The sequence below is a fragment of the Gobio gobio genome, assembly GCF_949357685.1.
Source record: "Gobio gobio genome assembly, chromosome: 20".
Classification (NCBI taxonomy): domain Eukaryota; kingdom Metazoa; phylum Chordata; class Actinopteri; order Cypriniformes; family Gobionidae; genus Gobio; species Gobio gobio.
Window position 1 is genome coordinate 11,089,436 of NC_137113.1, and position 24,607 is coordinate 11,114,042.

The window sequence follows — 24,607 nt, forward strand, 5'->3', positions numbered from 1 at the left end:
GGTTTTATATAAGATTTTTCATTTAGTTATTTATTTGGTAGCTTTTGAATCAGTGCTTGACCCTGGCTGTGAAATCCATACTGTGTTACTTTTTTCTATGTCAGGTTATTTCCAAATGATGAAAGTGTCAATTTAAAGTTGATCTGTGCAGGATTGATTGATTGATTGACCTATTTGAGTTAGTTAGTTAGTTAGTTAGTTAGTTAGTTAGTTAGTTAGTTAGTTAGTTAGTTAGTTAGTTAGTTAGTTAGTTAGTTAGTTAGGTTGGTAGGAAGGTAAGTAGGTAGGTAGGTAGGTTAGTTATTTAGTTAGTTAAAATGTAAAATTTTGTAAACACTGTGGTACTATCAACCAGGGGTGCGTTTCCCGTACAACGACGTAACTCACTGGTTAACTACCATAGTACGATGCATCGTTGAAGAAATCAACTAGCTAGTCACGATTGTTTCCCGAAACCGTATTGTCGCAAATCTGTCGTTCAACCACGTTGGTTAATGATGTCACGCAGGTGGTGGAGTAATAAATGCTTTTAATGAATTATTTTGAGATCGAATTCATGCTAGATTTTTTGCTACACATTATGGATATGGCACCTGAGGAATAATTCAAAATTTTCTCAGTTATTTTGCTTTATTTCCAGATTCAAATAGGCTCTTTTTTACGTACTAGAGCACGTCCGCACATGCGCACTCTTCAAAAATGGTGCTTTAAATCTCTTGACAAACTAAAAGACATTAATGACATTTGTTTGTATTCTAAATAAAATATATAGGTTGTACTGAATGTCAGCTTGCTTATTTTGCTCAAGATAAGGATTTATTAAGTCCACATGTCATGTAAACAAGAAGCTATGCTTCTAACCACATGTCGAGAGCTGTCGTTGCAACCACACAAGTTTGCGACGCTGTTTGCGAACGTTCGTTCGAACAACGGTTTCGGGAAACACTGACTGGTTGAACTATGTTGATAACGACGGAACTTGCGACCATAGTTGGCTAACGATGCTTTTGGGAAACGCACCCCAGCTCGACATAGCACCAGTGGTTTATAAATAAGCAGGACTATTTGTTTGACCAACCAACAGCAGACAATGTGCTGAGGAACTTGTTTGGAATCAGTCATTATTTTTCCAATTTTGTTTGTTGACGATATGGAGAAGAAATTATATCGGTATCAGTTAACAACTAATATAAATTTTTCATATATTGATATTGACTGCTATTAGGTTTTTAAATTGTGAATGCTTCTCATTTTCTTCTATTTTTACATTTAAATGTTTACATTTAACACCCAATCAATCTTACAAAAATCACTAATCATTTAATAACACAATTAAGTGTAAACATTGGCAAATCTCAAAATAAATACCCATATTTTAAATACTGTACATTATACAGATGTAATGCCTAAATTGATTTATAGCATTTAAAATGATTTATTTTAGTGTTTAATGATCTATAATATACACTCACCTAAAGGATTATTAGGAACACCATATTAATACTGTGTTTGACCCCCTTTCGCATTCAGAACTGCCTTAATTATATGTGGCATTGATTCAACAAGGTGCTGAAAGCATTCTTTAGAAATGTTGGCCCATATTGATAGGATAGCATCTTGCAGTTGATGGAGATTTGTGGGATGCACATCCAGGGCATGAAGTTCCCGTTCCACCACATCCCAAATATGCTCTATTGGGTTGAGATCTGGTGACTGTGAGGGCCATTTTAGTACAGTGAACTCATTGTCATGTTCAAGAAACCAATTTAAAATGATTTGAGCTTTGTGACATGGTGCATTATCCTGCTGGAGGATGGGTACATGGTGGTCATTCAGGGATGGACATGGGCAGAAAAAATGCTCATTTCTGACATTTTTCCAGTCTTCAACTGTCCAATTTTGGTGAGCTTGTGCAAATTGTACACTCTTTTTCCTATTTGTAGTGGATATTAGTGGTACCTGGTGGGGTCTTCTGCTGTTGTGGTTTCACAAATGCTTTGCTGAATACCTCGGTTGTAACGAGTGGTTATTTCAGTCAAAGTTGCTCTTCTATCAGCTTGAATCAGTCGGCCCATTCTCCTCTGACCTCTAGCATCAACAAGGCATTTTTGCCCACAGGACTGCCGCATACTGGATGTTTTTCCCTTTTCACACCATTCTTTGTAAACCCTAGAAATGGTTGTGCGTGAAATCCCAGTAACTGAGCAGATTGTGCAATACTCAGACCGGCCCGTCTGGCACCAACAACCATGCCACGCTCAAAATTGCTTAAATCACCTTTCTTTCCCATTCTGACATTCAGTTTGGATTTCAGGAGATTGTCTTGACCAGGACCACACCCTAAATGCATTGAAGCAACTGCCATGTGATTGGTTGATTAGATAACTGCATTAATGAGAAATTTAACAGGTGTTCCTAATAATCCTTTAGGTGAGTGTAGATTTCTATGCAGATTCTAAAATGTTGCAATAATAAAATGGCATTGACTATGTGAGCTTCCACATTATCTGTGAGATATGACTTCTTTTAATGTGTTGGTCTCACAAAATGTTCAAATGGCTTCAGCTAACTTCGGATATAGTGCACAAGTCATATCGGCCACATTTATGATTTTTTAATGGTGCTTTTTGTGATGTTTTTTTCTTTTTCTTTTTTTGGGGTCTTAAATGGGTTATGAATTGAGAAATCAACTCTCCTTTGAGCCTTTGGTATATAAAAGTGAATCGTGATATAAGAATATCCTGTAAGTTTCAGAGCTGAAAACGTCTTTGTTAGTCAAAGAAAAGCTTTTATAGACACCGGGCCCAGAAAACGAGGGATCTCAGAATATGTCAACCATTGACGTAGTAGGACGCACAAGCACCGCCTCAAGCCCGCCCACGACTCGTGGAGCTAAACAATGCAGAATCAATTATAAACAAGATAGAGGTCGAGACTGGATTTGCAGACATATTGATATTAAAACACAATGCTGTGCCTTCTATATTGGATCCGACAGGAACGGTGCAACACCCTTATGTGAGTAAAACATGTTTTTTTTATATGTATTAGTATTGCATTGTTACAGATTATTTGATATCTATTGATTAAATACCTTAGCACACTGTCACAGGCTGGAGAAGGTGTTATTGGTTCATTCGTGATCAGACTCGGACTTGTAACGCCAGCTTGCAAAGCCCAAAGTCCCGGGGCTATGTGCTTTTCAGACGGGCTAACACCATCCTGCCGATACGCGCACGTGTGTGTGTGTGTGTACGGTTTGCAGTTATATTCCCTGATGATCGGGCGAAATGATACAGAAATAACATTCCAATCAATCGCGGGTGGATGAGAGATGAATCATTGTGTTTGTTTGATAAAGACATTTTGCGAGCCCTGGCTGTGGGCTGGGCGATTCATTCCAGTTGCCGTTTGCCTCACGCTATCACTGACAGGGGAGCAGAAGCTCATTAAATATGCAAATATTATCCAATCCTAGCTGTGGCCGTTTACTTCCAAGTCTTCAGTGCGGCACGGCCATCAAAACCGACCGTTTTTCAGAGAGCCTCAAAACCAAAGCAGAACGTAGCCTATTACTTATTCATTATGATGTTTTTGAATGTTAAAACCACGCAAACGTACAACCCCAAATCAGAAAAATTTGGGACAGTATGGAAAACGCAAATAAAAAAAAAGAAGTGATTTCTAAATTTACTTTGACTTGTATTTCATTGCAGACAATATGAACACAAAATATTTCATGTTTTGTCTGGTCAACTTCATGTCATTTGTAAATATGCATCCTTTCCTGTCATTCAGACCTGCAACACATTTCAAAAAAAGTTGGGACAGTAAAGCATTTACCACTTTGTAATGTTGCAAGTCCTTTTCACAACACTTAAAAGACGTTTAGGGACTGAAGACACCAAGTGATGAAGTGTTTCAGGTGTAATTCTGTCCAATTCTTCCTGCAAACAAGTCTTAAGGTGGGCAACAGTACGGGGTCTTTGTTGTCGCATTTTGTGCTTCAAAATGCACCAAACATTCTCTATTGGAGACAGGTCGGGACTGCAGGCAGGCCAGTCAAGTACCCGTACCCGTACCCTCTTCCTCCGCAGCCAGGACTTTGTAATGTGTGCAGAATGTGGTTTTGCATTGTCTTGTTGAAATATGCATGGACGTCCCTGGAAGAGATGTCTTCTTGAAGGCAGCATATTATGCTCCAAAATCTCTATGTACTTTTCAGCATTAATGGTGCCTTCACAGAAGTGCAAGTTACCTTTGCCAAGGGCACTGACACAACCCCATACCATGACAGACCCTGGCTTTTGGACTTGTTGCTGGTAACAGTCTGGATGATCCTTTTCCTCTTTGGTCCGGAGCACACGGCGTCCATTACTCCCAAAAAATACCTCAAATACTGATTCATCTGACCACAGTACACGTTTCCACTGTGTGATGGTCCATTCCAGATGCCTCCGAGCCCAGAGAAGTCGACGGCGCTTCTGGACACTGTTAACATAGGGCTTTTTTTTGGCACAGTACAGTTTTAACTGGCATTTGTTTATGTAACTACGTATTGTGGTACTTGACAAAGGTTTGCCAAAGTAGTCCTGAGCCCATGTGGTGATGTCGCTTATAAATGAATGACGATTCTTGATGCAGTGCCGCCTGAGAGATCGGAGATCACGGTTGTTCAGCTTAGGCTTGCGCCCTTGTACTTTACGCACTGAAATTCCTCCAGAATCTTTTAATTATGTTATGCACTGTTGAATGTGAAATATCCAAATCTCTTCCTATCTTTCTTTGAAGAACATTGTTTTTAAACATTTCAATAATTTTCTCACGTATTTGTTGGCAAACTGGCGATCCTCTGCCCATCTTTGCTCCTAAAGGATTAGACCTTTCTTGGATGCTGCTTTTGTACCAAATCATAATTACAATCACCTGTTGACATCACCTGTTTCAAATCACATCATTATTTAACCATTTAACCTCATTACTAGCCCTAAATTGCTCCTGTCCCAACTTTTTTTGAAATGTGTTGCAGGTCTGAATGACAGGAAAGGATGCATATTTACAAATGACATGAAGTTGACCAGACAAAACATGAAATATGTTGTGTTCATATTGTCTGCAATGAAATACAAGTCAAAGTAAATTTAGAAATCACTTCTTTTTTTGTGTGTGTGTTTTCAATACTGTCCCAACTTTTTCTGATTTGGGGTTGTAATAAGTTGACCTCAGACAACAGTATAAAAAAATTAAAAAGCCAGTTCATGACACCTGAAGTCACTGTGAACTGTCACGTTTGTATAGGAAACTGCTGCATAAAAGTCTACTTTTGTATTCAGTGAAGAAAAAAAAATTCATACTGGACTAAGTCCCATTCACAACAAGGACTATAACGATAATAAAGATATAGTTCTAAAAATCATTCAAAACACGATAATGACACAGAGGAATGATATTATTGGAATCAATATATTGAAATGCTTTCAGAAGTCTTCTAGTTTTAAGGAAGTGAAAAGCCCCCAGATTTCTTTCTAATCATCATAAGGTAGTGGTGGGTGGGTTGACATTTCAAACGGTAATTTATATGATAAGTACCTACACAAAAAGTGAGTTTTGACCTTGTGAGTGACACTTGAAATGGGTATGGTGATGATCTGATTGGTGAGCTTTTGTTAAGCAAGATGCTGAGGTTTACTGAGGACTGCAATAATGAAGGGTCAGCTGCTGGTAAAATTCAAATTATTCATAGACTGCAGCATAGCTCATATATGCCAAACTGATGCTTACATAAATAATTAGTTCTGCTTTATTCTTCAGTCCTGTAAATGAGAAAATAATTTACATCTGCTTGTTATATTGTCAACAATGAAACCAGATAAGACAGGTGTGTGTCACACATTTAAATTTAAGCATTTGTCAGATGCATTTATCCAAAGTGACTTTCATTACATGTTTTATCAATACTTGCATTTTCTTATCAGAACCTACAACATTAGCATTGCTAGTACATTGTTATACCAGTTGAGAAGGTTTTTTTTTTTTTTTTTCAGATTTAGTTGCTATATCTTTTTATTGTTTGACAGAAAGAACATTTTCTTTATCAGAGGTTGTTCTAGTAACAGTCACGAGACTTCAAGTTATCATGTACTGTATGTTTCATTCATTTTATTCTTGTCTCAGATGTTTCTCCCTAAATAATAGACACACAACGCATGTATAAAGCTATCAAATGAATGTGGAAAGTATATCTCAGATCATTTGCTCCTAGAATAATTAAATGAGAAATGTTGAAATAAGAGCACAGTTTGAGGTCTTTTCTGCAACTCTTACAGAGACACCTGTGAGTTTGCTGGGGTCTTTTTCTCAGAACACAAATCAGACAAGTTCTCTATTTGCTCTTCATTTAATCTTGTTTCTGTCTAGAACAAACATTCAAGAATTAAGAGATAGCATTTGTGATGTTACTTGCCTATGGGAATAAACTGATTGTTTGCCTTAAAGGGTTAGTTCAGTCAAAATGAAAATTCTGAAAAAAAGTCGTTCCAAACGTGTATGAATTTCTTTCTTGTGCTGAACACAAAAGAAGATATGTCTGTAAGGGGGCAGTCATGGCCTAATGGTTAGAGAGTCAGACTTGTAACCCGAAAGATGCGGGATCAATTCTCAGTACGGACAGTAAAATGTAGGTGGGGGAGTCAATGAACAGCGCTCTCTTCCATCCTCAATACCCGTAGCTGAGGTGCCCTTGAGCAACCCCCAATTGCTCTCCAGGTGCCGCAGCAAATGGCTGCGATGTGTGTCTCCATGGTTTGCAGTGTGTTTGTGTTCACAATTCAGTACTTCTAATGTTTGTGCAGTGCATTAACTTGAATGGGTTAAGTGCAGAGGACAAATTCCGAGTATGGGTTAGAATACTTGGCCTTCACGTCACGTCATAAGTCATACGTTAACAAAACAGTTGATGTACCCAACTGACTTCCATTGTATTGAAAAAATCTGGCATAACTTCTGGCATACCTTCCTAATATTGTGTTAGTCCCACTTTTGCTGCCAAAACAGCCCTGAGCCTAACCTGAGACATGGACTCCAATAGATCCCTGACAGTGAGCTGTGGTATCTGGCACCAATATGTTAGCAGCAGATCCTTTAAGTCCTTTAAGTTGCAAGGTGGGGCCTCCATGGATCAGACTTGTTTGTTCAGCACATTCCACAGATACTCGATTGGATTGAGATCTGAGTAATTTGAAGGCCAAGTCACCTCAAACTTGTTGTGCTCCTCAAACCTTTGAACCATTTTTCTGGTTGAAAAATGCTGGTCTGCAACAATGCTTAGGTAGGTGGTACATGTCAAAGTAACATTCACATGGATGGTAGGACCCAAGGTTTCCCAGCAGAACATTGAGACCACTTTTGATAGATACTGACCACTGCAGATGGCAAGAGCTGCAGTGTTGGAGATGTTCTGACCCAGTCGTCTAGCCATCAAAATTTGGCCCTTGTCAGACTCACTCAAATCCTTACGCTTGCTCATTTTTCCTGCTTCTAACACAGGACAAAATGTTCACTTCCTGCCTAATATATCCCACCCACTAACAGGTACTGTGATGAGAAGATAATCAGTGTTATTCACTTCACCTGTCAGTGGTCATAATTTTATGCCTGGTTGGTGTATGTGTAATATATATTAGGGCTGGGCAAATTAACGCGTTAACACGGGCGATTAATTTTTTCAGCTTAACGCATTAAAAATATTTAACGCAAATAACGCAGCGTCCGTTTTTATATCCTTTTTTGCTTAGCGTTACATGATCATCACGCTCCTATTCATGTAAATGCTTCCAAGCGCGACAAGACACTGGAGAACGCGCTGTATGCCAATGTCCTGTGTGTGTGTGTGTGTGTGTGTGTGTGTGTGTGTGTGTGCGTGTCAGTGTCCTGTCTGTGTGGATGCGTCTCAGGTCAGCTAATCAAGGGACACACACACACGCACACACACACACACACACACACACACTCAGGGCCGGCTCTGTAAATCTGGGGGCCCTAAGCAGGATAATTTTGGGGCCCTGCCTTGCAGTGAATAATGGAGTATTGCACTGCAAACCAGCAACTGTATACAATCTAACACTTACATATTTCATCTGTATATCTTTTAACATGATTGCCTACAATTATTTTACTGCTTATTAAAGTACACTCACTGAAACAGTAAAAGTAAAGATTATAGATTTGCAAATTTAAGGTCAATTTGTTGTAAACAAATAAATATTAATAATTTAGCATTAACAATATATAGCTAACTTACAACATGAGCCATAGTGGTATGCGGCTCGCTATGCTCTACTGAAGCAGCAGTAGAGTCACCTCCTCCAGCTGTTGAGATTATAATATAATTAATAATAAATACAGTATGCAGAGTAGATAAAACACATTAATTTTAAATTAATATTAAAGTACAATTAGACAACATAGTGAATTATGATTATAAAACTAAATTTTTTATTGGCAAGAGGAAAATTAGCTATGTTGAAGTTGCGCACAAAACTATTCAAAAGAAAGGCAGTGGGAAATATTTACTTGTGTCATCTCTGGTGTCAGCCTCCTGAAATGTTTCTCCACGACCACCAAAATATTTAAGAATAGCTCCTCCTGAGAAAGTGACATTTAGTTTTTTACAATTATGTTAAGGGTAAATTAAAAGAAATCCAATGTTAAATTATATTATTTAATTATTGGTTGATTAACTCTTACATACTGTTCATATTTTAAACCTTCACAGCATGGAGTGAGATATTTTTTACCTTTTATGATTACATACAGTAATACATTCACTGTAAAAAAAAAATCAGGTGCCCAATTGAAAATTTTCTAGTGAGCGATCACATCTAAAATTTTCAGTTGGCCAAATTTAATTTCTTGAATTTTAATTGAATTAAAATGCATCAATTCATATTAATTCAATTTGGCCAACTGAAAAATTTAGATGTGATTTTTTTTTACAGTGTTCTTTACTAAAATTGACCACAAATCCATTTTGCTTTTAGGTGTCTTGTATCGATCATCATTCAAAAATGTTTCAGAGAGGACACTGTGTTTTCTTTAGGTTTAAATGGTCTGGGCGATTTAGCTTAACAATATATAAAATATTTCATAATAGTATATAGATTAATATTTATTAATAATCTTTAATTGCCTATTCAATTAAGACCATAAGAAAAAGCTTGTATTTAACCGCTTTATTTTAAACTTCATTTTGATTTTGACTGTCGAATGATTGCTCTTTCTCTTCCTATTACTTTCTTTCTCTCGAATGTTCTTAAACTATTTTTTTATTGTAATAAGCGTCTATTGAGACAAAGATTTTTCGTTTTTTTCTTTCCCAGAACTAGTGTAGGTCATGTAACGTTAACTGTTAAAAAGAAAATACATTCAAAGGAGGTGGGTCTGTCTCTACGTGGTCTGTAGCCCAGAGCTGGGGCCGACGGCTGGACCATAGCGCAAGCAATGTTGATTCAGCATAATCGACGGACAGCTAACGTTATGCTGCGTTCACACCAAACGCAAATAGAGTGTCTGGCGCGAGTGATTTGATTTCAATGTTAAGTCAATGGAAAGGCGCGTTGACGCGCGTCTAGAGGTCCCGCGGCGCGGAAGGCGCTTTTCGCGCGGTGCGAATGAAGCGAATTGAGCGTCTTGCGTGATAAACTGCGGCGACGCTGGCGAGTGCAATCTGTAGTTAGTGGCGGCGGGGCCCTAAGCAGCCGCTTAGTTCACTTATAGGGAGAGCCGGCTCTGCACACACTCGATGCATAGATAGACTCGCGTCAGTTTCCTGCTCACATCGAGTTCTCTTTTGCTCTTGAACAAACAATAAAACAGAGGATTTTGAGTATTCTCATATTAGGAGTCTTAAATTAGTTAAATAACGTCTTAAATTAACTTAAAGAGTTGTGAGAAAATGAGATGCGCGGTACAGCGCGTGAGATCCGCGGCTGTTCTTAAAGTGACAGGAGCACTGATGATGCCTGTCATTAATGTTCATCAAAGAACAACAGGAACAGAGAAAATTGTAGCTTTAATGATGATTCATCTATATTTCATTTATTATTTATGCAGGTAAGAAAGGTGTTTGATAACTATTACATTTCTGTATATATATAACAGGGAAGGCCATGGGTAAATATAACATTTATTATTTTGGGTTTATGTAAAGATTGTTTTAAGTTCACTTAAATTAAAAGTTGTTTTTTTAAAGCCTAATAAATGTTGAAATTGGGAGCTTTCAGTTATACTGTAATGTAACGTCATTAATGTTTCATAGAGACATCAGTGATACTGGCCTTCATTCGTAAAAAGATGCAATAACAACACATATTTAAAATATGCTGCCTTTAAATTGTTTATACATTAATTTGGAGAGTAGCTGAAATTATTACAATATCAAAATTTTAAAAACTTAAAATATTAAAAACTTGCGATTAATCGCGATTAATTACAGAAAAAAATGCGATTAATTAGTTATTTTTTTAATCGATGCCCAGCACTAATATATATATATATATATATATATATATATATATATATATATATATATATATATATATATATATATATATATATATATATATATATATATATATATTAATATATATATATATATATATATATATATATATATAAACAAGCTGCATACAGATAGACTATTTCTTCCGACCAGCCAAGCCTTGTAGCCCAATCTTAAAATGGAACTTTCTCCACAGCGAGTTGAGAATAAATTTTGACACTAATGTAAAAATCCAATCTCAGCCAACTGCCAGTGGATATTAGTCGCTGATGGAGTTTTGTATCACCTGTTTAATGAAAGAACCTGTTTTGACTGGACTGTTGATCTATATTTTGCTAGATGTCACGCACAGATTTGGACATGTTCCATCAATTTCACTTTGCAGTGGTATGTTAATACAGAATTTGAATAACTTCCTTGGCAAATGGAACTTGGTAAGTATGGACTTGATAAGGCCAAATTTATTATACACAAGGTAAATTGTATGTGCAGCTAAAATAAACCTGACAGTGGGACTGGGTGGGGGGGTTGTCCTCTGCCCTTTGTTCTCCTCGTTTTGGGTGGGCTTGACCTACTAATAGCTTTACAATTTGAATTGTTGTGTTTTGATTTTAATAATATTGCTTTTGTTGAACCTTTTACATACTTTTTTTTGTTTAAATTGTGTTTCTTACTTCTAAGGTTGCTGTCTGACTGTAGTTATACATTTTTAATAACCCTAAAATTAGTCTTTGTATTAACATTCAGTCAAAAAAGCATTGAGCGTCATTACTTGAAAATAATTGTTGGCTATCCAATAAATAACATTTGCAGTACAAATTAATTTGTTCACACAAATTAATTATTGATTGTCAAATTGATTATGACGATTAAGCAAATTAATTAAATCAGAGTACACATTTAGGTTAGACTACATACTGAGATAAATTAAAGACAATATCATATAATATTGCTTACAATTAAAACAATAATAATATAAAAATATATTTATATATATATATATATATATAAAAACATTGATTAGGGATAAAATGGTTGTTTATATATTTATTTTTTTGCGCATGCGCGGGTTGTGAGCGCGTTGTTGATGTTAGAGCTCCGTCGAATTGATTCATAATCCTTGATTTTCTCCTTATCACTCGCTTACAAACGATTATTTTCTATTATTTACAGCGTGTGAATATATCTCCGATACGATTCTCTATAAAAAACAATCGGATTGCTTTGATATCACTACTTATATCCGAACTTCCGCTACTAACCGTAGCCCGCTAGCATTGCACGCGTGGTAGCTTATTTACACCGGTAGCCCGCTAGCATTGCACGCGTGGTAACTTATTTACACCGGTCACCACTGAAACCGACAATTCGTCATCGCAGCACATCTGCTACAATGACGAATAACTCGGATGTGTGTCTAATGTTACCTTTGAGTGCAGGCGAGGACACGTTCGAGCTGCATTCGGTGCAGTTGGAGCTGGAGTCGTTGGAGAAGCAGATTAGCGATCTACTAGAGAGACGAGCCGTGCTGAGAGAGCGACGATCAGCGCTTGAAACATCACGCGCCGATGCGGTTAGTAACCTCTTGACTCCGACCTCGTCTACTCCGTGTGTTTCTCTGCACAGGACCAAAGCACCCAGGACGCGATCATCATCCCTGGTTTCGTTCACTCCGGCGCCGACACGACCCTGGGTGCTTCCACAGCGGAAGACGCGAGCCAGGACCAGAGCTAGGACCTCTCCGCCCCTCCCGGTCTTCGAGATCTCCATCCGGAACCGCTTCTCCCCTCTTCGCGAGACGGAACGCGACGCTGTGGTCATCGGTACTTCCATCGTCCGACATGTCCACGCTACCTCAGGTAAAGGCAAGGTAATCACTCACTACTTTCCTGGTGCTCGTGTTCTCGATGTCGCTGCGCAGGTTCCCGAGATCCTGAACGATGACGAGCGCATCGGAGCTGTCGTGCTGCACGCGGGAACGAACGACACCAGGCTGCGGCAGACGGAGGTTCTGAAGAAGGACTACAGGAGCCTGATCGAGATGGTGCGCAGAACATCGCCTGAAGCATCGATCATCGTGTCTGGACCTCTTCCCACGTACCGACTAGGACATGAAAAGTTCAGTAGATTATTTGCTCTAAATGAATGGTTAATGTCATGGTGTAATGAACAGAAGCTGCTCTTTGTAAATAATTGGAATCTGTTTTGGGAGCGACCTAGGCTCTTCCGTCCTGATGGCCTTCACCCCAGCAGAATCGGAGCGGCTCTTCTGTCGGACAACATCTCCAGAGCGCTGCACACCACCATATGACTAGTAAGTCAAAGTCCAAATCACAGTATTTGCTGTCCTAACTTAACTGACATAAGTACCAATGTAGAACATTATATAGAAACTGTGTCTATTCCTCGTTTAGTGAGGTCAAACATTAAATCTACTGTAAGATCTAGGAAAAATCTAATTGTGATTAAACCAGAAAATCTCAATATTAGTGAACAAAAACAATGCTGTCCAAACTTAATTGACATAAGTACCAATGTAGAACATTATATAGAAACTGTGTCTGAACATAACTGTGTAGAACATTATATAGAAACTGTGTCTGAACATAACTGTGTAGAACATTATATAGAAACTGTGTCTGAACATAACTGTGTAGAACATTATATAGAAACTGTGTCTGAACATAACTGTGTAGAACATTATATAGAAACTGTGTCTGAACATAACTGTGTAGAACATTATATAGAAACTGTGTCTATTCCTCGTTTAGTGAGGTCAAACATTAAATCTACTGTAGGATCTAGGAAAAATCTAATTGTGATTAAACCAGAAAATCTCAATATTAGTGAACAAAAACAATTTCTAAAACTAGGTCTTCTAAACATTAGATCGCTCACACCTAAGGCGGTTATTGTAAATGAAATGGTCACAGATAATAGTTTCGATGTACTTTGCCTAACTGAAACCTGGCTTAAGCCAAATGATTATTTCGGTCTAAATGAGTCTACTCCGCCAGGATACTGTTATAAGCATGAGCCCCGTCTGATTGGTCGTGGCGGCGGTGTTGCAACAATCTATAGAGATATTCTTAATGTTACTCAGAAAACAGGTCACAGGTTTAATTCGTTTGAAGTACTAGTGCTAAATGTTACGCTCTTAAATGTAAGAAAGAAATCCGTATTATCTCTAGCCTTGGCTACTGTGTATAGACCTCCAGGGCCCTATGCTGAATTCTTAAAAGAGTTTGCAGACTTTCTCTCAGATCTATTGGTCAACGTCGATAAAGCATTAATTGTTGGAGATTTTAACATACACGTAGATAACACAAATGATGCATTAGGGGCTGCATTTACAGATCTATTAAACTCCTTTGGGGTTAAGCAAAACGTCACTGGTCCCACTCATCGTCTTAATCACACACTAGATTTAATTATATCACATGGAACCAACCCAACCGATATAGATATTATACCGCAAAGTGATGATGTCACTGACCATTACATGGTAACTTGCATACTGCGTACTGCTGAAATCTGTCATGTTGCGCCACGTTATCGACCAGGCAGAACAATCCTTCCAACCACTATAGATAGATTCTCAAATAGCTTACCTGATCTGGCTCAGCTGCTCAGTGAACCCAAACAAACAGATGAACTAGAGGAAATGGCTAGCAGTATGAGCACCATTTTCTCTAGTACATTAGAAATTGTTGCACCAATTAGATTAAAAAAGGTTAGAGAGAAAAGTAAAGCACCATGGTACAACAGTGCTACACATGTTATCAAGAGAGAAACTCGTAACTTAGAGCGTAAATGGAAACAAACAAATTTAGAGGTCTTTAGAATCGCGTGGAAAGATAGTATGTCACGTTATAAAAAGGCCCTAAAAGCAGCCAGGGCTGAGCATCTCCGCAAAATAATAGAAAATAATCAAAATAACCCAAGGTTTTTATTTAACACCATGGCTAGACTAACAAATAAACAAACATCGCCTGAACAAAATAATCCGTCACAGTTTAGTAGTAATGATTTTATGAACTTCTTCACTGAAAAAATAGAAAGCATCAGAAACAAAATTGTAAATGTACAATCTTTAATGATGTCTTATGATTCAACCGCAACTATCGCCCCTCAAGAACTACTACACCGCTTTACAACTATAGGACAGGAAGAGCTAAATAAACTTATCATTGCATCTAAACCAACAACATGTTTATTAGATCCAATACCCACTAAACTACTGAAAGAATTGTTACCTGTAGTGGAAGAGCCTCTTCTCAATATTATTAACTCATCTTTATCTTTAGGTCATGTTCCAAGAATATTCAAGTTGGCAGTCATAAAACCTCTCATTAAGAAGCCACAATTAGATCATAATAACCTAGCAAATTACAGACCCATTTCAAATCTCCCATTCATGTCTAAAATACTAGAAAAAGTTGTGTCCGCTCAATTGTGCGCTTTCTTGCAAGAAAATGAAATCTATGAAAAATTTCAATCAGGATTCAGGCCGCATCATAGCACAGAAACTGCACTCGTTAAAATCACAAATGATTTACTTCTAGCTTCTGACCAAGGCTGTATCTCAATACTAGTTCTACTCGATCTTAGTGCTGCGTTTGATACTATAGATCATAAACTACTCTTAGATCGACTTCAAAATTATACTGGTGTTCAGGGACAGGCATTAAACTGGTTTAGATCGTACTTATCAGACCGCTACCATTTTGTCTGTCTAAATGGGGAAAAATCAAAGATAACGTCAGTAGACTATGGGGTGCCGCAAGGATCCGTGTTAGGCCCTCTGCTATTCTCTATATATATGCTGCCACTTGGTAATATTATAAGAAAACATGGAATTAATTTCCACTGTTATGCTGATGACACTCAATTATATATTTCATCACGACCGGATGAAAACGCTAAATTATCTAAACTGACAGCGTGTGTTGAAGATATTAAATACTGGATGACGTGTAATTTTCTGCTATTAAATTCAGATAAAACGGAGGTGTTACTTATTGGTCCAAAAAACTGCCCACAAAACCTCTCGCAATACAATTTTACCTTGGAAGGATGTCCTGTCACTTTATCCACTACAGTAAAAGACCTGGGTGTTATATTAGACCGCAACCTGACATTCGAAAATCATATTTCATATGTTACAAGAACGGCATTTTTCCATCTTAGAAACATTGCTAAGCTACGTAACATGCTATCTATTTCTGATGCAGAAAAGTTAGTTCATGCATTCATGACCTCGAGATTAGATTACTGTAATGCTTTATTAGCTGGTTGTCCTGCATCCTCAATAAACAAACTACAGTTAGTCCAAAACGCGGCTGCTAGAGTTCTTACTAGGTCAAGAAAATATGATCAAATAACACCAATTTTATCATCTCTACACTGGTTACCTGTGAAGTTCCGTATCAATTACAAACTATTGCTACTAACCTATAAAGCCCTAAATGGTTTAGCTCCAGTGTATCTAACGGATCTTCTATCGCCCTACAATCCATCGCGCTCTTTAAGATCACTAAACTCTAGGCTTCTGGTCATTCCTAGGATATCTAAGTCCACTAAAGGAGGGAGGGCATTTTCACATTTAGCTCCTAAACTCTGGAATAGTCTTCCTGATATTGTTCGAGGTTCAGACTCGCTGTCCCAGTTTAAAACTAGATTAAAGACGCATCTCTTTAGCCAAGCATTCACATTATAATTATCTTTTTATACTACAGTTAAATCGGATCAAAAGCATTAATATAATATTCTGAACAGCAGCTACGCTAATCATTTCCCATCTGCTTTTCTGTTGTCATCTCGGGACACTAGTCCCGAGGTAAATAGTTCGTCAGCTCCAGTTTGTATCAGCCTCTCATGGAGACTTCAGATGCCCCAACACCTGTGATGAGACGACTCGACGCCTGTGAAGAGACGACTCAACGCCAGCGTTGTTATGGCCTAAATTAATACACGATTGATTAACTTTTTCGAACATTATTCTTTAACATTGTCTTTTTAACATTTTTACTGTACATCTATGAAATGCACTTTCTGTAAAGCTGCTTTGAAACAATGTGTATTGTGAAAAGCGCTATACAAATAAATTTGAATTGAATTGAATTGAATTTTTTAAATATGGAAATAAGGTAGGCTATACTGCTCTGAATCTTGCAAAATAGTTTAAAAAACCAACTTGAAAACCAATCGTGATAAGATTGTGGATCGTGATCTTCCCTGAAAAAGAAAAAAAAAATACATAATATATATTAAAACATCATATGATATATTATTATTATTATTATTATTATTATTATTATTATTATACTTTTTTTATTATTATATATATTTTTGTTTTATATATACCATCCACCCTAGTTTTTTTTTCCTTGTGAAAATGAATTTCAGTTGGTTAATACATATATCTGTCGGAGACCTTCTGTACTCAGATTTCATTGACTGGTGCAGACACAAAAGAGAAGGGAACCGACATCTTTGACTATAAGAAAAGTTAGTTGAGAAGTAGTTGAGAGTGTACATACTGTTACCCTTTTGTCCAAAACCAGACCATACTCAATAGGAAATGGTGCAGTGCAAAGTGTTCAAAAAATGGGTTTTGCTGCAGTGGTGCAGGAGGTCTGTGCTAGTGTTCGTTCACAGTAACAGATGTGATGTTCTTGGCCCATTTGAGATCTTTTGGGTTGTACTCAAGCCCAGTAATTTGCATGATGTGTTGTGTCCATGTTTACAACCGAGCCGAGGGGAGGTGGAAGGAACGTTTCCTGATGTCTTGTGCCAGCCTCACAGTGTCAGGATAATATTCATTTCCAAGTTGTTTCCATGGCACCTGGACACCAGTTTTTCAGCATCCCTCTGTGCATGGACACCACACTTGGAAGTAATTTATGGCAGTTATGCTCTTGCTTTGGTTATTTGCTGTTACCATAGATGTATAAAGTTCGTTGTCGTTTTTTTTTCTAGTGTGCCTCGGCAGAGCATAGAAACCGCAGCCAAAGACTGGAACAGTGCTTTTAAATGAAACAACTCAAGCGTCAGATTCATCTGTTGGTTTGATTGCTAATTAATATGTATAGGATTATACATTTTGTGTAAATGGAGAACCTGTGCAATGCTCATTGGGCCACATTTGCTGAAGCATTTAATGCGTTTCTAAGTTTTCAGTACGTGCAATTTTAGAGATATGAACAGTGTGCAGAAATAGATCCCACAAAAATAAAAATGTGTTCATTGTTTACAAAGCCTCATATGTTTCCAAACCTGTATGTTGTTATTTTTGAAATGGAAGACAACTTTTTTTTTTCTGTATGACAGTTCATAGTGACCAGGTCTGTCAAGCACTCATAAATTGAACTTGTCAGTGATGTTTGGTCATGCACAAACCAGTAACGTTTGATGCCATTGACGCCCAGCTTGCCCCATAGACTGCATATTTGATCACTTTCATGATTAAATATTAAATGGAGGGTCTCCTGAACTGTAAATTAATGAAATGAGCAAGGGCAGAGAAAGGCATTTAAAACTTAAATCTGAACATTTTTGAGTAGCTTTGAGCCATACTACTCTGCATTTGTGGTTACTAGGAAGGGGGGGGGGGGGGGTAAGAGAATTCAGGTGGTGGAACATGAGAGTGAATAATGACCGGATTTTCATTTTGAGGTGAACTATTCCTTGAAGTAACACTCAAAATTGCTTTCTATTTTACTATATATAAAAATAAACAACAGTAAAAGCAAATGCATCTGCAAGTGTTCCGTCTCCACATCCACTTCCTTTTTGGTCTCGTCAGTCATTGTTTCCCATTGGTATGCGGCAGTTTGGCTGCCCAAATAGGTCAGCCACTTTAATTTCCCCTCACTCTCCCATGTCTGTGCGATCGCAGTGTCATCGCTCTTTAGAGGAGAGAGTGAGCTCGCCGTCCCAGTGTCCTCAGAAAATGCACCCATTTTTTTGTCTTGTTTATCCCTCACTTAGGTACTCCAGGCATTACTGCATTGACATTGTCAGTGTCATTTACTTGCAAACATTTATTTATTTATTTATTTAACAATTTAATCTTGGATTTTTCTCTGATGTTTACATGTCAAATCAAATGTTTTTTCGATTGTCATTTTAAATTTACAGTTCTCTACTACAGTATGTGAGTCTTTGTATAGGGATGTAACGATTCAGTCAGAGCCGGTTGAAAATCGATACAAATGTGTGATGACTCAAGTCGGTTGAGATGTCAGCCTCACTTTACAAGCAACGAGCAAGTTGTAGCTAGCGTTACGGACTGTGCGTGCACACTGGCGAGAAAAAGAAGTAAGCAAATGTTTTCAGTTCATTCATATGGAAGTTGGGCACGAGCGCACCTGTGTGCACGCGCCGTCAAACAGAAGCATGGCGACGGCAAGCGCGTAGTTTACGTTGACTCATTCAAATCGGAGGTGTGGCGGCATTTTGACTTTCCGAAGACTAATGCCGCGTTCCAGGCAACCCATAACCAGTGTTTTTTTACAACCTTCTACCCGTGAAAGTGCACTGGAATGGCAGTCAAACCCGTGACTTCCCACCCGTGAACTCGTACTAGATCGATGTACTCCCAGTTACGAGCTCTCATATTTATTTTACCAACCAAACATGTTAGAAGTACACACACATACATTTAAATAAAATAAATAAAAACATTGAGATGTCTCTTAAGGTTCGTGGTGTTTTTTCCTGTGATTCCTGTGATCTTTTTCCACAACACCCATTTTATTTTCCACTTCAATGTAATGAAAGTTTTTCCAAATGTCGTAATACGAATAAATGCATATTTAATTTAATAATAGGAAAATAATATCCTAATTATTATTTAATTATTTAAATATGTTTAAAATTAGACCCACATTATAGTTCAAATGGTTTTCTGTCTTGTACTTTATCTCAAAATAAAGGATGTCATTTTATTCCACATGGAAATGAGCGGATGATAATGTGCACCAGCCTTTATGAGCCGTTTTTTTTCTCCTCCGTTTCCCTCAAATAAGCAAGGAGTAAGCACCTTTGGCGATAGAATTGAGTGTAAATGAGCATAAGCCCCGTATGGTCCGCCATGGTTTGTTTGCATCTAGCTACCACAATTCCTTGCGCTCAGGCAGTTTGGCGTGACTTTCACTGGAACGCTACAAAGTCGTGAGTCGTGGTTTGAAGTCATAACTTACGGGCTTGAAAACCTGCCTGGAACGCAGCATAACCTCCGTCTCTTTGTAAAAGATAATAGGCCAAACCACTTTGCAGCCCCACTCGCGTCGTCAAGGGGGATTGCCATGGAGATCTGCGAAATTTCACAGTGAAAGATAGGCTGTTTTCTGCCATAGTAAATTAATTCTAGGCTCTTCCTCATCAAGAAAAAGACCAGTGCGAGGATGCCTGACTAAAGGAGAAATCTGTGCTGTTGCAGAACCAGGTGTTGTATTTATTTTACTATCTCTTTCTCTAAATGTGTTCATTTTTTCAATAATTTGTTGATTTATTATGGCATATTTATCTAAATGTCTTCTGTTTTTCTAACTCCTTGCAAGTGTAATGATACAAATTATAATTAAAATATTGCCTTTATAACAATGTGAAACCCCTGTCCCTGTTGTACTTAAACTTTACCTAGTCTTTTTATTTCTGCTCTTCCTCAGTGCAGGATGAGGGAGAAGAAGCTGAAACAACCTCCTACCAAGAAAACACCATTGGAAGATCTGCTCGGGCTATGTATATAACCCTTGTTCCCTGAGATAGGGAACGAGCACTGCATCGGAACGACACTTTGGGGATGCTCCCTTAGCATCAGCGAATCTGAAGTCAGAATGACAACTAGGCCAATCCGATTGGCGTGCGTGATGACGTAATCGTGACGGCATACCCGGAAATATAAAAGGGGATCTGGAATGTAATGTCGGCAGTAATTGCTCTGAAGCATGCGCTCCAGGCGCGCCGAGGTGGATCTCAGGGAACCAGTGTTATATACATAACCCGAGCAGTTCCCTTTCGAGGGAACTCGCACTGCATCGGAACGACACTTTGGGGAACGAGTACCCACTAGGCCACACCGAGGGTAGCACCTGCCCTAGTGTGAAGCCGGAGACCGGGCACAACTAGGACTGGAGCACCCTAGCACCAGGCGTCGTAGGGAGATCCAGGCTATAAAACCTGATAAAGGTGTGTGGGGTAGCCCACCCGGCCGCCTCGCAGATATCCTGCAAGGGGACCCCAGAAAGAAGGGCCACCGAAGAGGCCATGCCTCTGGTGGAATGAGCCCTCACGGCCACAGGTGAAGGCAAACTGCGCACCTGGTAGGCCATGGTAATTGCCTGGACAATCCAATTACTGATTGTCTGAGTAGACGGAGGCAATCCCTTCTTGGGTGAGCCAAAACACACCAAAAGTTGTTGCGATCTCCTCCACTGTGCGGACTTCGCCAAATAAACTCTGAGAGCCCTAACTGGGCAGAGTAGGTGAAGTCTCCCCTCTTCCGCCGTCACGTGAGGCGGAGGATGGAATGCCTGCAGAACCAAAGACCTGACCACCCTTGATGGCACCTTAGGCACGTAACCCGGCCTAGGGTGTAAGATGGCCTTTACTCCTCCCGGGGCAAACTCCAGGCAGGTTGGCGTTACCGCCAAGGCCTGGAGATCTCCCACTCTCCTGAGAGAGGTAATAGCGAGGAGAAAAGCCACCTTAAGGGTCAGGTTCTTTGGTTTGGCTTACTCCAATGGCTTGAAGGGGGCCTCAGCCAAGCCTTCGAGAACCACTGCCAGGTCCCAGGTTGGAACTCTGGAACGAGCCGCAGGCCTCATCCTCCTAGCCCCACGGAGGAATTGTACAACCAGCTGGTGCCTACCCATAGGAGTGTGGAAAGCCGCAATGGCAGCCACGTACACCTTGAGTGTGGACGGGGTAAGCCCTGCAGAGAAGTGATCTTGGAGGAACTCCAGCACTGAAGCCACCGGGCAGTTAACTGGGTCCACCTCACGCTCCCTGCACCAAGTGGAAAATACATTCCTGGAACTGAGTAAGGTCTCTATCACCTCTGCCAATAGGCCAGCCTCTAGGTACCTGGTCCCCTCAGGGGCCAGACCCACAGGTTCCAAATCTCCGGGCGGGGGTAAAATATCGTACCCGCCGCCTGAGATAGGAGATCCCTCCTCAGAGGAATCTCCCACGGCTGACCTGCTAGCAGAGCTATGATATCCGAGAACCAAACTCGAGTCGGCCAATGGGGTGCTACTAGAAGTAATGCTGTGGCCTAGCCTTATTCCTGAGACCATCGCCAGTATGGTCTCGACTCGCGCAGGAGACAAATGTGCCTGCATCGTCGTCGAGTCCCATACAATCCCTAGGAACGTTGTCCTTTGGGACGGCGTCAACACGCTTTTCTTCGTGTTGAGTCTCAGCCCCAGGCACTTTATGTGGGCCAGAACGACATCTCGATGCCGGACCGCAACCTCGTACGACTGGGCCAATATGAGCCAGTCGTCGACATAATTCAGCACACGGATGCCCTGAAGTCTCATTGGAGCAAGAGCCGCATCCATGCACTTTGTGAACGTGCGTGGGGAGAGGGCTAGGCCGAAGGGAAGCACTCGATATTGGTACGCCTCGCCCCCGAAAGCGAACCTCAGATACTTCCTCTGACATGGAAGGATGGAGATATGGAAATATGCGTCCTTCAGATCTATCGTGACGAACCAGTCCTCGGACTGGATCTGACTCTGATAGGAATAGTATTTTATAGCATTTTGAATCTGAAGCTCCTCAGAGACAGATTCAAATCCCTCAGATCTATAATCGGACGCAACCCTCCATCCTTTTTGGGAACTATAAAGTACCGGCTGTAGAACCCGGACTCCCTCTCCAGCGGAGGAACGCGCTCTATGGCTTCCTTCGCTAGCAAGGATTTCACTTCTAGTTCCATTACCCGAACCCGCTCGGGTACCACTGTCGAGGCTGGCGTCGGGTGTTACACGGGTCCCGTTCCCAACCCCCTGAAGCGGCTGACCGGCAGGAAGTAGTTGGGAACGGTTCTCTGTGTGCGGACGCGCGAGCTGCCCAGCCGCAGGTCTTTCCAGAGGCGGCTGGTGCATCATGTGTTCGCGGGAAATCGATGTGGCCCGAAGCGTCATAGACGGCGGGATTACCACATCGATTTCCCCAGAGCGCCGCGGAGGAAACAACCTCGGTTATTCCTTCGCAGGGGGACCGCTCTTAGAAGCCCTGCCGCAGCTAGGACTTCTTCCCAGCAGCCTTCCGTGCCTGAAGAACGTTCCTCAGATCGCCTTTAGGAGCGGAAGACTGCTGCTGAGAGCGCCGCCTCTGTTGCCAGGCTCCCGGGGGAGGGGCTCTAGATGCGACGCTCTCCTTTTGCACCTTTCGGTGCGAGGAGCTGGCTGACGGCTGAGGCTGCCCACTAGGGCCAGCCTTCCCAGGCTTTGAGCGGCGAGGGAGGTACTGGTGGAAGGCTGCCGACTGTCTCTTCGCCTCCTGGTGTCTGGAAACAACGGTGTTAACCGCGTCTCCAAACAGACCACAAGGCGAGATCGGGGAGTCCAGGAGGAAGGTTTTATCCTTCTCCTTTATCCCCGACAGATTCAGCCAGAGGTGTCTCTCCACTGTCACCATGGAAGCCATGGAGCGGCCAATAGCGCGGGCCGTCTCCCTGGTGACGCGGAGAGACAAATCTGCAGCCTTCCTGAGCTCCAGCACATCCTCCGGAGAGGGACCCTCGCCCTCGTCTAGCTCTTTCAGGAGATCAGCCTGGTAGGCCTGCAAGATGGATAGTGTGTGCAGGGAACTACCAGCCCGTCCAGCAACCACATATGCCTTGCCCGCCAAAGATGAGGTGTCCCGACAGGGTTTGGTGGGCAAAACCGGAGCTTTGAGGGACGATGCAGCGTCGGGTGAAAGGTAGCTCGCGAGAGCCTCCTCTACCCGAGACATCGTCCCATAGCCCGCCTCGTGTGCCCCCAGAACATTGGAATAATCCAATACTGGAGGATTTGACACACGCGAGGAATAGGGCACCTCAGTGTGCAGATCCGGGAAGAAAGGCAAGCCCCGGCGAGGTGTTTGGACCCGGTGCGAGAGGAACCGGTCATCCAACCTACTGGGTGGCTGAATTTCTGGAGCCTCTTGTGGCCAATCGATCTTTAATTTAGCCACCGCCCGGGTCAACACCTCGACCAGCTCCTCTTGGGCGGGTGAATGAAGCGATGAAACATTTCCTGCTTCATCCCCCGCCTCGATGCCCACTTCCTCCGGCTCCTCGGAACCGGAGAGAATGAGCACCGGACCTCCCACCCCAGGTGAAGAAGCCGCAGAGCGGGCTTCCACACGGGGAGGAAGATCCTCGGAACTGTCAGAGGAGGACCGGGAAAGTGCCGCAGCAGTCCCGAAACCCTCTGACAAGTCCCGCTGTGAACCCCATGATCTGCGACATCGAGCCGCCTCAGCGACCGCGGGTCCAGAACCATGGGGCTCACGAGGCTGGCCGGCCTCATCAAACACGGACAGCCGAGAGCGGAGCACCCTGAGAGTCAGCTTCTCGCAATGATCGCAAGCCTAAATAGCTCGAGCATGCTGAACGCCCAGGCAGTGCACACACAGCAGGACATGTAGCGAGGGCAAGGATGCACACACTGCTTAAGGCGAGACACGGCAGGTGAAAACATCATTTTTTCATGCAGTGGTCAATTTTGAGATTTTGGGTCAGTTTGCTCCCTTAACATGTAAGCTTTCATGTCAAAATAAAAAAAATTGTCAACATTACACATTAAGGTGGTTATTTCATTATATTTTGTCACCGTGCGCCTTTAGATTTCTACCCGAAATCATCAAAAGATATTCTAGCGCGATCTCTCGTGCCGTCTCCATTCACAGAAACATGTCATGCTTGGTATCATTATAAAGCTCTCAGTCTCACACACCGTGCTGTCTAATCCAAATATGGACATTTCCTTTGTAGAACTAACCAACCACGAAAGTTTGCAGCCGAAAACCACATCTGATTGGTCGATG